Source organism: Panthera pardus, unplaced genomic scaffold (genome assembly GCF_024362965.1).
Source record: "Panthera pardus isolate Hobbes unplaced genomic scaffold, ASM2436296v1 HiC_scaffold_24, whole genome shotgun sequence".
NCBI lineage: Eukaryota > Metazoa > Chordata > Mammalia > Carnivora > Felidae > Panthera > Panthera pardus.
The window spans coordinates 43,158,967-43,172,909 of NW_026526810.1; the positions used below are offsets into that span (position 1 = coordinate 43,158,967).

A 13,943-nucleotide genomic window follows, 5' to 3' on the forward strand; every position below is an offset into this window, starting at 1 on the left:
TACAAACCATTCAAGATGGGTCCTCATAATTGAATGGCTGGATCTAGAGATTTCACAAATACTATCAATGCTCATTTCTATGAAGAAATATGGCTGTGAATGAAAAAAAAATTGCTTTTGTATGTGTTTTGTCCTGTTAAAGGATAGTTGTTAAAAGAGGGTATAATTGGGACTCATGCAGATACAGAATATTCCTGGGTCAAAGATTTTACCTAACTCATTCACTAATGAGAAAACCAGTAAATTCTTGTAAACTGTTCAAAGAAGAATTCAAAGGATACATGTGTATAGTCAGAAAAGGAATGCCAAAATAAAATGGATCGACAATTACATTCCACCGGATACAACTAAGTTTCATTCCTGTGGACAATATCATCGGTATTATTATTAATTTTATATAACTCCATTGAGCTGTAAAACAGTCAAATATATTGAAAGGCAGAGACAACTGGAATAAGTGTCCATTTCGAACTCTTTCATTAATTTTTCTGACATTCTTCAAACAATCAATAATTACTTATTAAACACCAATTATGCACAACACCAGAAAACTGAGGAGAAAGGAAAGTCATATGCACTTAAGCAATATAAAATACATTTGATAAAATCAGGGTAATGCCTAAAGCAGACCTTTTGTAATTCTGATAGATCCTTTGTATCTATCAGATAGATAGACTGTAGATTCCTTTCTTCCTCACCTCTTTCCACAAATATTTATGGAGCACCTACTGTTGATATATGCTTTCTACGCACTTTCTAGGCACTAGGTATGAAATGTGAAAGAGAGACAGGTTCTTTTATCCAATGGTGTTTTCGTTCTAGTGAGGGAAGGTAGACAATTAACAGGCAACAAAAAATTCACATCAATATTTCTTGTAACACCTTGATATTACAATTCTTGAAACTTTTCAAAACCAAAGACCTTCACCTTCATGCCATGGGAGTTCTCCCCCTATGGTGTATTCCAGAGCAATATAATGCAGGTTCTGCTGTCATTTTGATTGTGCTCAAATTTTGGCTCAATCTTTTGCTGGCCAGGTTAATCTAAGCAAATTACTGAAATACACTGTGCCTCAGCTTTCCTTTCTGTTAAATGGATATAGTAGTATTTACTTCACAGGATTGTGATGAGAATTAAAGAGTTATTACAATATATCTTATGTCAAGAGTGCCTGATACATAGTCGGTGCTCAATACTATTGTTACCAATAGTGTTCATTGCATTAAGCACTGCAGATCTAAAGATAAGGAAGATATTGAAATGCACAAAAATAAAATGCATGGCCAGTTCATAAAACTGCCAGCAGTTAAATGTGACCAGAGCACAAGGTGCAAGATGGGAAGGCAGAATGAAAGGTCTATGCAAGATGATTGATGTCAATTCAGAAAAAAAATCTTCCTAATCACTACAGGAGATTGAATACTTTTCAAAAAAAAAAAAAAAGGGGGGGGAGCCACAAGCTTTTTTAGCAGAAGAGGGACATAATCAAATTTTTGCCACAGAAAATCAATCTGGCACACGTGTGGATTGGAACTTGGAGAAGACAGCACAGAACACAGGATCCAGGTTAAGAAGTTGGCAAGGTAGTCCAGGTGAGAAAAGAAGTGGGCAGTGGCACGAGGGGGAGAGAGAAGGAGACAAATCTGAGAGACCTCTATAAAAGGTGCATATCTCCAAACCTCACCAGCCTGTGAGGAAAGATTGAGCCACACCAACTCATATTCTAATCTTGCTCCAAGCCTCACCTGCTCAAAGACTTCCATTTTTTCTTGTACATATTCCCAAAATATTTCTGAAAGTTTGAGAACAACAAACATTTCAGGGTGCCATGTGCCACCAGCATCCTCTGCTCTGAAATCCAGAAATTTGCTCATTTTCCCTGACCACCAGTGCTCTCAGTCTTAAAGTGCAGCAGAAGCCCCACAATATCTTACAAAATGAGAAGGGGTGTCCAACGAACATCCCTCCAACTCTTGTATTTAATTGCAGAGTGTCCAAAACAGGGTATTTTGAACAAAGATGTGCTATAGGTGTAGTGAGAGAGGTCCCCAGGACACATGCCATCCATTTTTCCCCAGGAAGTACTTGCTACTGAGATAGCTGGATTGGCATGACTCCACAAAGCAGTCACTGCCTTGCACAACTCCAACCTTCAGTCCCTGTTGCTAAGTCAAAAGGCTCATGCTAGATACCTTCTCTGCTTAGAATAAATTCTTTCTGTAGGTACTCTCTACCTGCACTCTGTCCATCTGGTAACACTGTATAAACTCCTAACGTGGGGAGAGTTCTCAGCACTCATGGAAATCTGGCAATCAGAACAATTAGAGGTTGAGGAGACAAGGGAAGAAGTAGCTCTATGCACCAGCCACATTAGAATTCAGTTCCAATCCAGCTGAAATTCCAGTTGTATTCCAGATAATACAGTAACCAAGCAAATGTAGAATGGGAGGGAAAGACAATAGGCAAGGATGACTATGAGGTATCTGACTCAGAGATCTGAAAGCTCTCATTCACACACAAAAATAGGGGATCCAGGAGAAGAAGATACTTATGTAAAAAGGACAGACTCAGTTTGGGACATGTTTTACGGAGCAGAACATTTAAGCAGAGGCATCTAAAGGATAAAAAGTCCTCCAACCACATTGTATGTATTGGGAAACATTTAAAACTACATCAGGGGAACATGTACTGGGGGCCAGATAGTTCTTTTTTTTAATAGATTCCCTCAGATGATTCAGAAGTCTGGAAAAGCTCTAGGGAAACATTGGCTAGGTCCTGAGCCCTTAGTGAAAAATCATTTAGTGCATATCTTAGAAGGCTGACTCTGTTTTGGCAAAGCTGCTGGCTGACTTGGTAATGTAACTTGGGGTTTACAGGAGAGGTCTTTACTTGCAAATATCTATCGCCTTATTAATTGAATTTCAATATATTGTTATTAATTAATTAATTAATTAATTAATGGTTTTTAATCTTTAAAAAGCCCTCATAACATTCACCAAAATAGCAACAGGGGTTGTCTCTGGGAGAGGGTGCTTCAGGTAAGATTTGTAGTTTCAAGCACTAGAAAAAAAATTCTGGTTGTTTTAAACAAAAAAGACACTGATTTTAAAAGATCTTAGTTCACAGAATCTTAAGGGTGGGGAGTATATAGGGCCCTAGAGGCGAACTGAAGATGCCAGGAGCAGTGTTAAAAATCACCCAGAAACCAGTTCGGTGAAGTCCCCACACCACAGGCATTGTCTGAAAAGTCCCTCAACGTAATGAAAGATATCAATGTATAGACCTGAGACACTCAGTAAACCCCAGTACCCCATTAAACTTCATGGTGGACAGAGGGCTGTCTTTACCAGTGTCCCTGTACCACTGACATTTTTGCCTCAGAAGTAAAAGGAGCTGAAACTCTGAGGCTGGACCTCCTACCAGTGTGGATTCTTTCCCATCTCTGCTTTTTTTTGTGTGTCTTCAGATCTCCATCTAGGGCACAGCCTCAGTCTTGTGTCCACACCCCAGCTGAAAGGGGAGATTGGGAAACCAGCATTTCTACCTCTACAGTGAAGGAGGTCCAGAAGTTGGCCAACAGGAATAAAAAAATGGTCAGAACAGGGGTACTTTATATGATTTTTTCTTCTTTATGTTTTTCCATATGTCCTACTTTTTTTTAATGTTTACTTTTATTTTTATGTTGACAGAGACAAGAGAAAGAGAGAGATAGTAGGGAAGGGGAAGAGAGAGGGAGAGAAAGAATCCCAAGCAGGCTCTGCAATGTCAGCACAGAGCCCCACACGGGTCTACATCTCACGAACCTTGAGATCATGACCTGAGCTGAAATGAAGAGTCGATGTTTAACCAACTGAGCCAGCCAGGTGCCCCTGTCCTACATTTTTTCAAATGAATAGTGTTACACAGTCAGGAAAAAAAAAAAAAATGAAAAGTAAACTTTTTTCACTGGAGTTGTTTTCAATTCTTTTAACCACAACTGTCTGGTATCACTTCCCCCTCTAGTGAAGACAAAGAGAATATACACAGGTGGATGACACTTCTTCTGATCTTTTGGAGAACAGAGTTCTAGAGTTAAATTTACTACCACTCCCCTTTATAGATAAGGAAACTGGAGGTGAGAGATAAGAGACATGATATATCAAAGTCATGTGTAAAATTAATGGGAGACTCAGCCCTACAATCAGGATATCTTGATAGAGACTTCTATTTTATTTACTCCCATAAATTATAAAGGGCAACATGATGGCATGATTTGAGGGGCATTCAGAAGCCCTGCATCAACCTCTGGTTTTTTAATAGAGAAGAAAAATGAGCTCTGGCTAAACAGTGTGCTGTGTCTAGAAATTAGCCCATCTGTTGGCTGTGCAAACATGGGCAAGTAACAACCTCTCTTTACGTCAGTTTTTCTGTTGACAAATGGAAACGATAATAGCAGTTTCCATAGGGGCTGTTTGTAAGAAATAAATGAGTTAGTATTTGCAAAGAACTTAGAAAAGTTCCTGGTACTTAGTAAACAGTAAATAAGTGCTTATGGAATAAAAAAATGAGTAAGAAACAGGGCAGAGTTCTCATTTTAAAGTAGGCTAAACTTGGGGCACCTGGGTGGCTCAGTCGGTTAAGTGACCGACTGTTGGTTTTGGCTCAGGTCATGATCTCATGGTTAGCCGGTTTGAGCCCCCATCAGGTTCTGTGCTGACAGTGCAGAGCCTACTTGGGAATTCTCTTTCTCCCCCTCTCTCTGCTCTTCCTCTGTTTGCTGTCTCTTTCTGTCTCAAAATAAATAAATAAGCAAAAAAAAATTTTTTTTAAGTAGGCTAAACTTTGCTGAACTTCCAAAAGACTTCATTGACTGATTCTTTTATCTGATAATGGTAGAGTAGCTTGGATAGACCAAAGATTAAAGGTCCGCAGATTAAAGTTTAAAATTTTAACTAAACTATTTAAGTAGAAAGCCCATTTGGAGACACTGGAGAGCAATCAAAAACAAGTAGAAACTGGAAGAAAATCTACTCTGACAAAACAGGAATTTTACCTAGTGACACTGGGGAATTTGTAGCTTCTTGCCTGGGGACAATTCCCAATCTGCACAGCAGCTCGGGGCATCAAAATGCCAAAGCCTTACTGATCTGAAGGAGAGGAGGCCAGAGTTCAGGGTTTGGAGGGCAAACAGAAAGCTACAGAAGAGAGCTTGGAAGGGAAGAATCACATAGAGAATGAGTCCCAAAATAAGCAACCAATATTGACCTGAAGTGTTGGCTGACCACTAAACTAATATTCACAGGGGAGACCATGAAGGAACTAGTAAAAACAAAACAAAAAAACCAAACAACTCTCCCCAGACAAAACAAAATCCCAGAGTCTGAAAATCACAGATCTGAGGGAAATGTCAGTTACTTACTGCAGAGGGGACAGAGTATGAGTATGAGTCTGAGTATGAAGCTAAGTTAAGTGCTGCCCAAAATAAAAGTCACTCTTCCACATGTCTACTATAGAAAGTATCCAGTCAAAGCTCAGTAGGCATGCAAAAAAAACCCCAGAAACATGTGACCTATACTCAAGAACAAAAGTCAAGTCCACTTTGAGATGACACAGATGGTACCATCAGCAGAGAAGTGTTTTTATTTTTCTTGAAGAACTCATAAATAAAAGGAAACTCTGAATAAAAATTGCCTCTCTTGGCTGTAACGGTTTCTCAGACTTTCCTTGTTTTTACAAACTTGCCAGTTTTGAGGAGTACTGGTCAGGTACATTGCGGGATGCTCCTCTATCAGAAATTATGTAAGTTTTGATCATGATTAGGCAAGGGTTATACGTTTTGAGGAAAAAAAGGTTTTCCAGAAATTTTCTAGCTTTATGTTTTACATTTAGGTCTATGATCCATTTTGAGTTAATTTTTTGTGAAACATGCAATGTCTGTGTCTAGCTTATTTTGCATGTGAGTGTCGACTTGCCCCAGTACCATTTGTTGAAAAGATTATCCTTTACCCCTTGAGTTGTCTTTGCCTCTTTGTAAAAGATCAGTTGACAATATTTTGTGGGTCTATTTCTTGGCTCTCTATACTCATCGACTGATCTATTTATTTATACTTTCACTAACACTACTAGGCTTATAATAAGTCTTGAAGTTGGATAGTGTCAGTTCTCCAATTTTGTTCTTCTTTAGTATTGCACTGGCTATTCTGGGTCTTCCCTCTCAATATAAACTTTAGAATCAGTTTGCCAATGTCCACAAAAATAACTTGCTAAAATTTTAGTTGGGATTAAATTGAATCTATAGATCAAGTTGAGAAGAACTGACATCTTAACAATATTGTTTTCCTATTAATAAACATGAAACATCTCTCCATTTATTTAGATCTTTGATGTCTTTCATAAAAGTTCTGTAGATTTTTTTAATTTAGATCTTATACATATTTTGCTATTTGTATGCCAATTACTTAATTTTATTCATTTATTTTGGTGCTAATGGAAACAGCATTGTATTTTTTATTTCAAATCCTACCTATTTGTTGCTCATATATGGGAAAACAATTGACTTTTATCTATTAGTCTTGAGTCCTATGACCTTGCTGTAATCACTTAGTTCTAGGATTTTTTTAATCTTTTCATTGATGCATTGTGACTTTTTAAGCAGAAAGTATATCATCTGCAAACCAAAACTGTTTTATTCCTTCTACTCTATATAGTGCTTATTTCCTTTTCTTATTGTACTAGCTATGACTTCCAGCACAATGTTGAACAGGAGTGGTGAGAAGAGACATGCTTGCCTTATTACTAATTTTAGGGGAAAGCATTCAGATTATCACCAATAAGTGTGATGTTAAATGCAGGGTTTTTAGATATTCTTTATCAAGTTGAGAAAACTCCCTCAAGGCTAGTTTTAGAAGTTTTACCATGAATGGGTATAAGATTTTGTCAAATGTTTCTTCTGGATCATCGATATGATAATAACATTTTTCTTCTTTTGCCTGCTGATAGGATGGATTGCATTAATTGATATTTGAACGTTGAACTAGCCTTGAATAATTGGAATACATCCTGCTTAGTTATGATGTACAATTATCCTTATACATTTTTAGATCCAATTTGCTAATTAAATTTTTTTCAATATTTATTTATTTTTGAGAGAGAGAGAGAGAGAGAGAACAGGGGAGGGGAACAGACAGGGAGACAGACTCCGAAGCAGGCCCCAGGCTCTGAGCTGTCAGCACAGAGCTATCGCGGGGCTCAAACTTGGTGAACCGTGAGATCATGACCTCAGCTGCTTAACTGACTGAGCCACCCAGGTGCCCTGAATTTGCTAATATTTTGTTGAGGATTTTTACATCTACGATTATGAGAAATATTTGTCTGCAATTTTCTTTTTGTAATATCATTATGTGGTTTTGATATTAGGATAATGCTGGCCTTATAGAATGAACTAAGAATTATTCCTTCTGCTGCTTATTTCTGAAAGAGAATGTAGAGACTTGGTATCATTTCTTCCTTAAATAGTTGGTAGGATGATTCATCAGTGAAACCAACTGGGCCTGGTGCCTTCCTTTTTGAAGGTTATAAATTCTCGATACAATTACTTCAACATAGGCCTATTTAGATGATCTATTCTGAGCTTTGCGCAGTGGCAGTATCGTAGCCAATGAGGTTTATCCGAGGCGCGATTATTGCTAATAGATTATCTATTCTGTGGTGTGTGCATATTGGTAGTTTGTGTTGAAGAAAATCAGAATATGTCACCCTAAAACATATCTCTTTGACATAAGAATTATTTTGAGCTAAAGGCAATTAAGCAGTAAACAGGAAAAGCTCTCTTTTTCTCCCTAAATGTAGGATATATATTTTCTTTTTTTGAAGATGAACAGAGACTCTGATCAGCTCAGAATGGCAGCAAAGGAGTCAGAAGAAAAACCTTACTCTATTAGTTTCCCCTCATATATTTGCCTTCCTATGGTTTGCCACCCTGGAAGCATAAGACTATTTTTCTTTGTCTTGTCACTCTTCTAAAACCTGTATTGTTTTTTGGATAAGATGCTATATAAGTTGGAGTTCTAAACCACTTCTTTAAATTACTCATCTCTGAGTTTCTTCCTTGTAAATATGAGGTATAGAGGTTCAAAAACGTACTGCTTTTCTCTTGTGTTTTGTTACAGAGCTCCAGTTGAGACCTCAAATGAGTAGAAGAAGTAGTTTTTCCCTCTCCTGTAGTATTTTTCAAGTAATCGATCCATTTCATCTAAGTATTCAAAATTGTAGGCATAGAGTTGTTCATAATATTTATTATCCATTTAATGTCCATGATATCAGTAGTGATACCACCTCTTTCATTCTGATATTAGTAATTTGTATCATTTTTTTTCTTGTTTACTCTGGATGGCTAGAGGTTTATAAATTTTCCAAAGAAAGTTTTCCAAAGAATCAGCTTTTAGTTTATTTAAAAATTTTTATTAAATTAACATTTTCAATTTCAATTTGATATCTGCTTTAATTTTTATTATTTCTTGCCTTCTACTTGGATTAGGCTTATATTATTCTTCTTTCTATACTTTCTTAATGTGGAAGTTTAAATTGATTTTAGATATATCTTATTTTCTAATATATGTGCATTTGGTGCTATAATTTCCCTCTAAGTATTGCTCTTCCTGTAACCCACAAATTTTTATAAGTTGTATTTTTATTTTCATTTAGTCCAAAATATTTTACTATCTCTAAGACATTTCTTTGATATGTTATTTATTTATGTATTGTGTAACCTATATTTGTATTTTTTTAAATTGATTTCCAGTTTGATTCCATTTGGTCTGAGAACACATTTTGGATAATTTCCATTATTTAAAATTTTAAAGTGTATATTATGGTCTAGAACATAACCCATTTTGGTGAATGTTCCATGAGCTTGAGAATATGTATATGCTGATATTAGAGTAAATACTCTATAAATATCATTTGGATGCAGTTGATTGTTGGTATTGTATAGTTCAATCCTACCCTTATTGATTTTCTGCCTGTTGGATGTATCAATTACTGAAAAAAGGATGTTGAAGTTGTTCATAGAATTTTTAATGTCTATATTTGCTTGCAATCGTAACACTTTTGCCTTATATATTTTGATGCTCTTTTGTAAGAAGCAAACATTTTAAGTATTATTATGCCATCTTAGAAAAATTGAATGATTTACCATTATGTAATGCCCTCTTATTCCTGGTAATTTTCTTTGTTATTAAGTCTGGATTGTCTGAAATTAACCTAACTATTCCATCTTTCTTTTGATTAGTGTTGTCATTATAGGTCCTTTCACATTCTTTATTTTTAACCTATCTGTACCTCTTTCATTGAAGTGAGTTTCTTATAGACAACATATAGTTGGGCCTTGTGTTTTTATCTACCACAAAAGTCTCTGTCATTTAATTGATGTATTTAGAACATTCACATTTAAAATGACTATTGATACAATTGAATTAATATATGTCATGTTTTGGGGCACCTGGGTGGCTCAGTCGGTTAAACCTCTGACTTCGGCTCAGGTCATGATCTCACAGTTCATAAGTTCAAGCCCCACATCGGGCTCTGTGCTGACAGCTCAGAGCCTGGAGTCCGCTTCAGAGTCTGTGTCCCCCTCTCTCTCTGCCCCTCCCTTGCTAGTACTCTGTCTCTTTCTTTCTCTCAAAAATAAAGACATGCAAAAAATTAAAAAATATATATGCCATATTTTTAACTGTTTTCTATACATCCCAATTGTGCTTTGCTCCTTTTTTAAAATCTCTTTTTCTCATTTCTCTATTTTTAATTGAATATTTCACATGATTCCATTTTCTCTCCTCTGTTAGCAAATAAATTACACTTCTTTTTTCGCTTTTAGTGGTTACCCTACAGTGTATAATATACATATACTTACAGCTCATCTGAGTTTACTTTTCAAATAATATGCCACTTCACAGGTTGTGAAGGTACCATATAAAAGTATTCCCAAGTCCTCCCTTCCATCCCTTGTAACATTGCTGTCATTCATTTTACTTACCCATATGCCATGATCATCTAACGTTGCTACAATTATTATTTTGAACAATTGTTAACACAATTAAGAATAAGACATTTTTTTCAATTACTGTTTTTTCATTTCCAATGCACTGTTTCTTCATGTAGATCTGAGTTTCTGACCTGTATCATTTTCTTTTCCTCTGAAGGACTTCTTTAACAGTTCTTACAGGGCAGGTATACTATTGACAAATTCCCTTAGCTTTTAGTTTTCTGAGAAAGTTCTTGTTTCTCTTTCGCTTTTGAAGGTAAATTTATTGAACACAGCATTTCAAGTTGGTGTTTTTTATTCATTCAACATGGTAAATATTTTATTCTAATCTCTTTCTGCGTGTATGGATTCTGGCTCATGCCACTGTGATTTTTATTACTGTTTATTTAATGGTATTTGCTTTCTTCTGACTTCTTTCAAAATTTTCTCATCTTTGATTTTAGGCCTTGTGAATATGATCTGTCATGTGTGTGTGTGTGTGTGTGTGTGTGTGCGTGTGCGTGTCTTGCTTAGTGTTTTCTAAGTTTCCTGGATCTGTAGTTGTTTTTTGTTATTAATTTCAAAAACCTCAACCATTCCTTCAAGTATTTGTTCTGCTCTTTTGTCTCCTCTCCTTTTAGTATTCCAATTATGTATATGTTACTGATTTATCTTCAATTTTTACTTCAAATTTTACTGATTTATCTTCAAGCTCACTGATTCTTTCCTTGGCTATGTCCAGTCAGGTGAAGCCATAAAGGGTATTCTTCATTTCTGTCACAGTGTTTTTGGTTTTTAATATTCCTTTTTGATTTTTATTTAGTTTCTCTTTACTTACATTACTCATCTTTTTTTTTTTCATGCTGTCCTTCTCCCACTGGACCACTTCACATATTAATCACTGAATCATAGTTGTTTTAAATTCCTTATCTGATATTTCTAAAATTTGTGCTACATTGGAGCCTGGCTCTGATGCTTGCTTTGTTTCTTTAGACTGTTCTTTTTCTTGCCTTTTAGAATGCCTTGCACACACGCACAGTATGGCACATCCCTAGGTCCTCACATTCGGAATCCTACTCACAGTGGCCACCATGACAGCGGCCACAGCTCAGAAAGAACGTGTCTGTGAAAACTACAAACTGCCCAGACTGGTCTTTGAACACACATGGTCAGTGTGAGTGTGCTTCAACTGATACACAAAATTCCATTATTCGCTCAAAACTGGCAACGAAATGTTTGGTGATGAAGGCAGAAATGACTGGCTCAAAGTCTGGGAGAAGAGCAAGGCCTGAGAGGGCTTTCCAGAATAACAATGGGCTCTATGATCCTGACAGTGATGAGAAGGAGCTCTTTAAAGCTAAGCAGTACAATGGCACCACCATGTGCTGGAATGTGAACACTGTTGAGGTCAGAAGAACTGAGAATTTCTACTCCGAATGAGTGAGGACCTACTGGATCATCACTGAACTAAAATACAAACAAGAGAAACACCTCAAGATGTTCAAAGTTTGAAGACTATGTATGCTTAAGGAAGCAATCCCAACTCACTATCTACTGGATCCAAAATACATCAAAAATATTCTGTGTGAGAATGATCTTATCACTATTGATCTGATGCAAAATTCATGCCAGAAAACTCAGAATGAGTTTTCTCATTCTCATCTCATAGCTGACATGGCTTATTATTTTGAAAAAAAATGTTACAAATTAATCTTTGTTCCATTCCAATAGAATGGGCCTGAGGGTAAATGGGCAACAATTGGATCTGGATCCTGGTCAAACTGAAATTTACTATATGGATGAAAAACCACCTGAATTTTCAATGCAAGGACTACAAGCTGGTATTATTGCTGTCACTGTGATTGTGATATTAGCAGTTATTGCTGGACTCGTGCTGGTTATTTTCAGAAAGAACAGAATGGCAAAGTATGAGAAGGCTGAGATAAAGGAGACGGGTGAGATGCACAGGGAACTCAATTCATAATGACTACAATTTGAAGAGTAACTACGAGAAGGTAAATTAGCAAGCAGATTACACGTGTATGAGCACAGGACAAAGAGATCTTTGAGGACTACTGTTTTGTTAGTTGACATCTTCTATTTGTAACGGTATTTATAACAGTAAAACCTGTACTCAAAATACAAGGAGTTTCAAATCGATGTTACCAATCTTAAAAGTATATGACCACAAGTGTCATATATATGCAGATCTGATAGAAAACCCAGAATGGACAGCATAGTTAAAATTATTTATGTCTAACATTGAGGTGTGTTGCCTTAAATTGCTTAAATTGCCTTAAATATGCTTCCACAATACAGTTTGAATGACTCCTCTCATCTGTTTGTGATTGAAAGTTGCCTTTCTATTTACTTTGAGTCTTATAAACTTTTTTTTAATTGTGAAATTAAAACATTTTAAAGCTGAAAAAAAAAGAATGCCTTGCAATTTCTTGTTGAAAGCAGGACATGATACACTGAGTAATGGGAATTGAAATAAACAGGGCTGTTGTGTGAGGTTTTACGTTGATCTAGCAAGTTGGACTGTGCTGAAGGTTTGCTGTAGTTGTAGCTGACAAAGCTTTGATTTTTTCTCGTGTCTTCTAAGTTCCCTTCTTTTTTGGGGGAGAGGTGGTTCTTTAAGTACAATTTCTTAAATCGAGTCTGTGTCTTGCAGCTTTCTCAGTTGTAATCCACTGTTATTATACTGACATCCTGTTGATGTGATGATAAGGTATGGGAAGGGGGAGTGTTCGATAATCTTATATGTCAGGCTTTTACTCCTTTAAGGGTCTTTTAACAGTATATGTCCCTGGGCTGTGACCTTCATAAATGTTCCTTAGCTTCTTTTTTTTCTCCTTTTAGGTGAGGCAGAAAAGCCAGAGGGGCTAAAGTTGGCTTATTATTTCCTTGCCCATGGGTCAAGTATTTTATTTTGTTTCAATTAAGGAGGACAGCCCTTTGTCATGAAGTCTACTCTGGGAGTATTTCAAATGGTTGCTTTTCCCAGGAGCATAATTCAAAATTATTAATTTTTCCTTATCCTACCCAAAAGGTTGTGTCCCCCCCCCCCCAGACCTATACCTAGAAACTGTGGTAGAATTCTGGAAGTAAAACTTCTAAAAGTATGGGGATCCTCTAAGCCTGGGACTATGGCACTTTCTCACTCTTGACCTTGTCCACAGGAGCCTTCAGGAATTCATCAAACTTATCACTTAAATGCTTTTAACTTTTTATGGCTTTAGTGCTTTCTGCTCCATGTCAGCTGATCTTGGCTAAGTTTCTCTGTATTCACCTGTCTCTCCAGATTTGGGGGTGGCAGTTGCCCCATAACCTCAGTTCTCTAATGGGTCTTTTTTTCAACATTATTTTCTTATTTTAAGAATGAGAGTGATGATTTCCTAGATCTTTCCTTGTCAGAACTGAAACCCAAAGTCTGTTACATATCTTTTAATCTTTAAATTTTCTCTCACAGTTTTTCTTCCCTCATAATTTTATTTGTGGAAGATTTGTTGTAGATTTCCACCTTTTAAACTTTGCTGATTGTTTCCCTCTGCGGACTTTTCATACATTCTCCTGGCTCTTATATTTTCTGGAAAGCTAAAGGCTTGATCAGACTCAGCCCAGATTTATGGCATGACTATTCTACAGGAGTGTTGTGTAGTTCCATTAGGAAGCACACAATATCTAGTTGTTTCTCTTTTTGTTACATCAAGAACGGGCAGTGGGTTTGCAGTTATCAGCCTGCTCTACCATTACAAAGCTGCCTATAAGAAATTCACCTAATAGTTTTAATAGCCACTGATGATCATGGCCTAAATCCATTATTTCATTAGGAGTTCGATGGTGATATTCTAATTCTACCATTGCTTCCCTATTTATTCACTAGAATTCTTTTAGAAGGTCTACCCTAATTAACTATTTGGCACCCTTAAATACTATTGA

The 13,943-nt window shown here is 36.5% G+C and overlaps 2 pseudogenes; both read left to right on the top strand.

Annotated features, from left to right (window-relative positions):
* Window positions 1-7,608: 7,608 nt before the first annotated feature.
* LOC128773110 (U4 spliceosomal RNA) lies at window positions 7,609-7,674 on the top strand (annotated as a pseudogene).
* A 3,367-nt stretch (window positions 7,675-11,041) lies between these two features.
* Window positions 11,042-12,025, top strand: LOC109262965 (epithelial cell adhesion molecule-like; annotated as a pseudogene).
* Window positions 12,026-13,943: the final 1,918 nt, after the last annotated feature.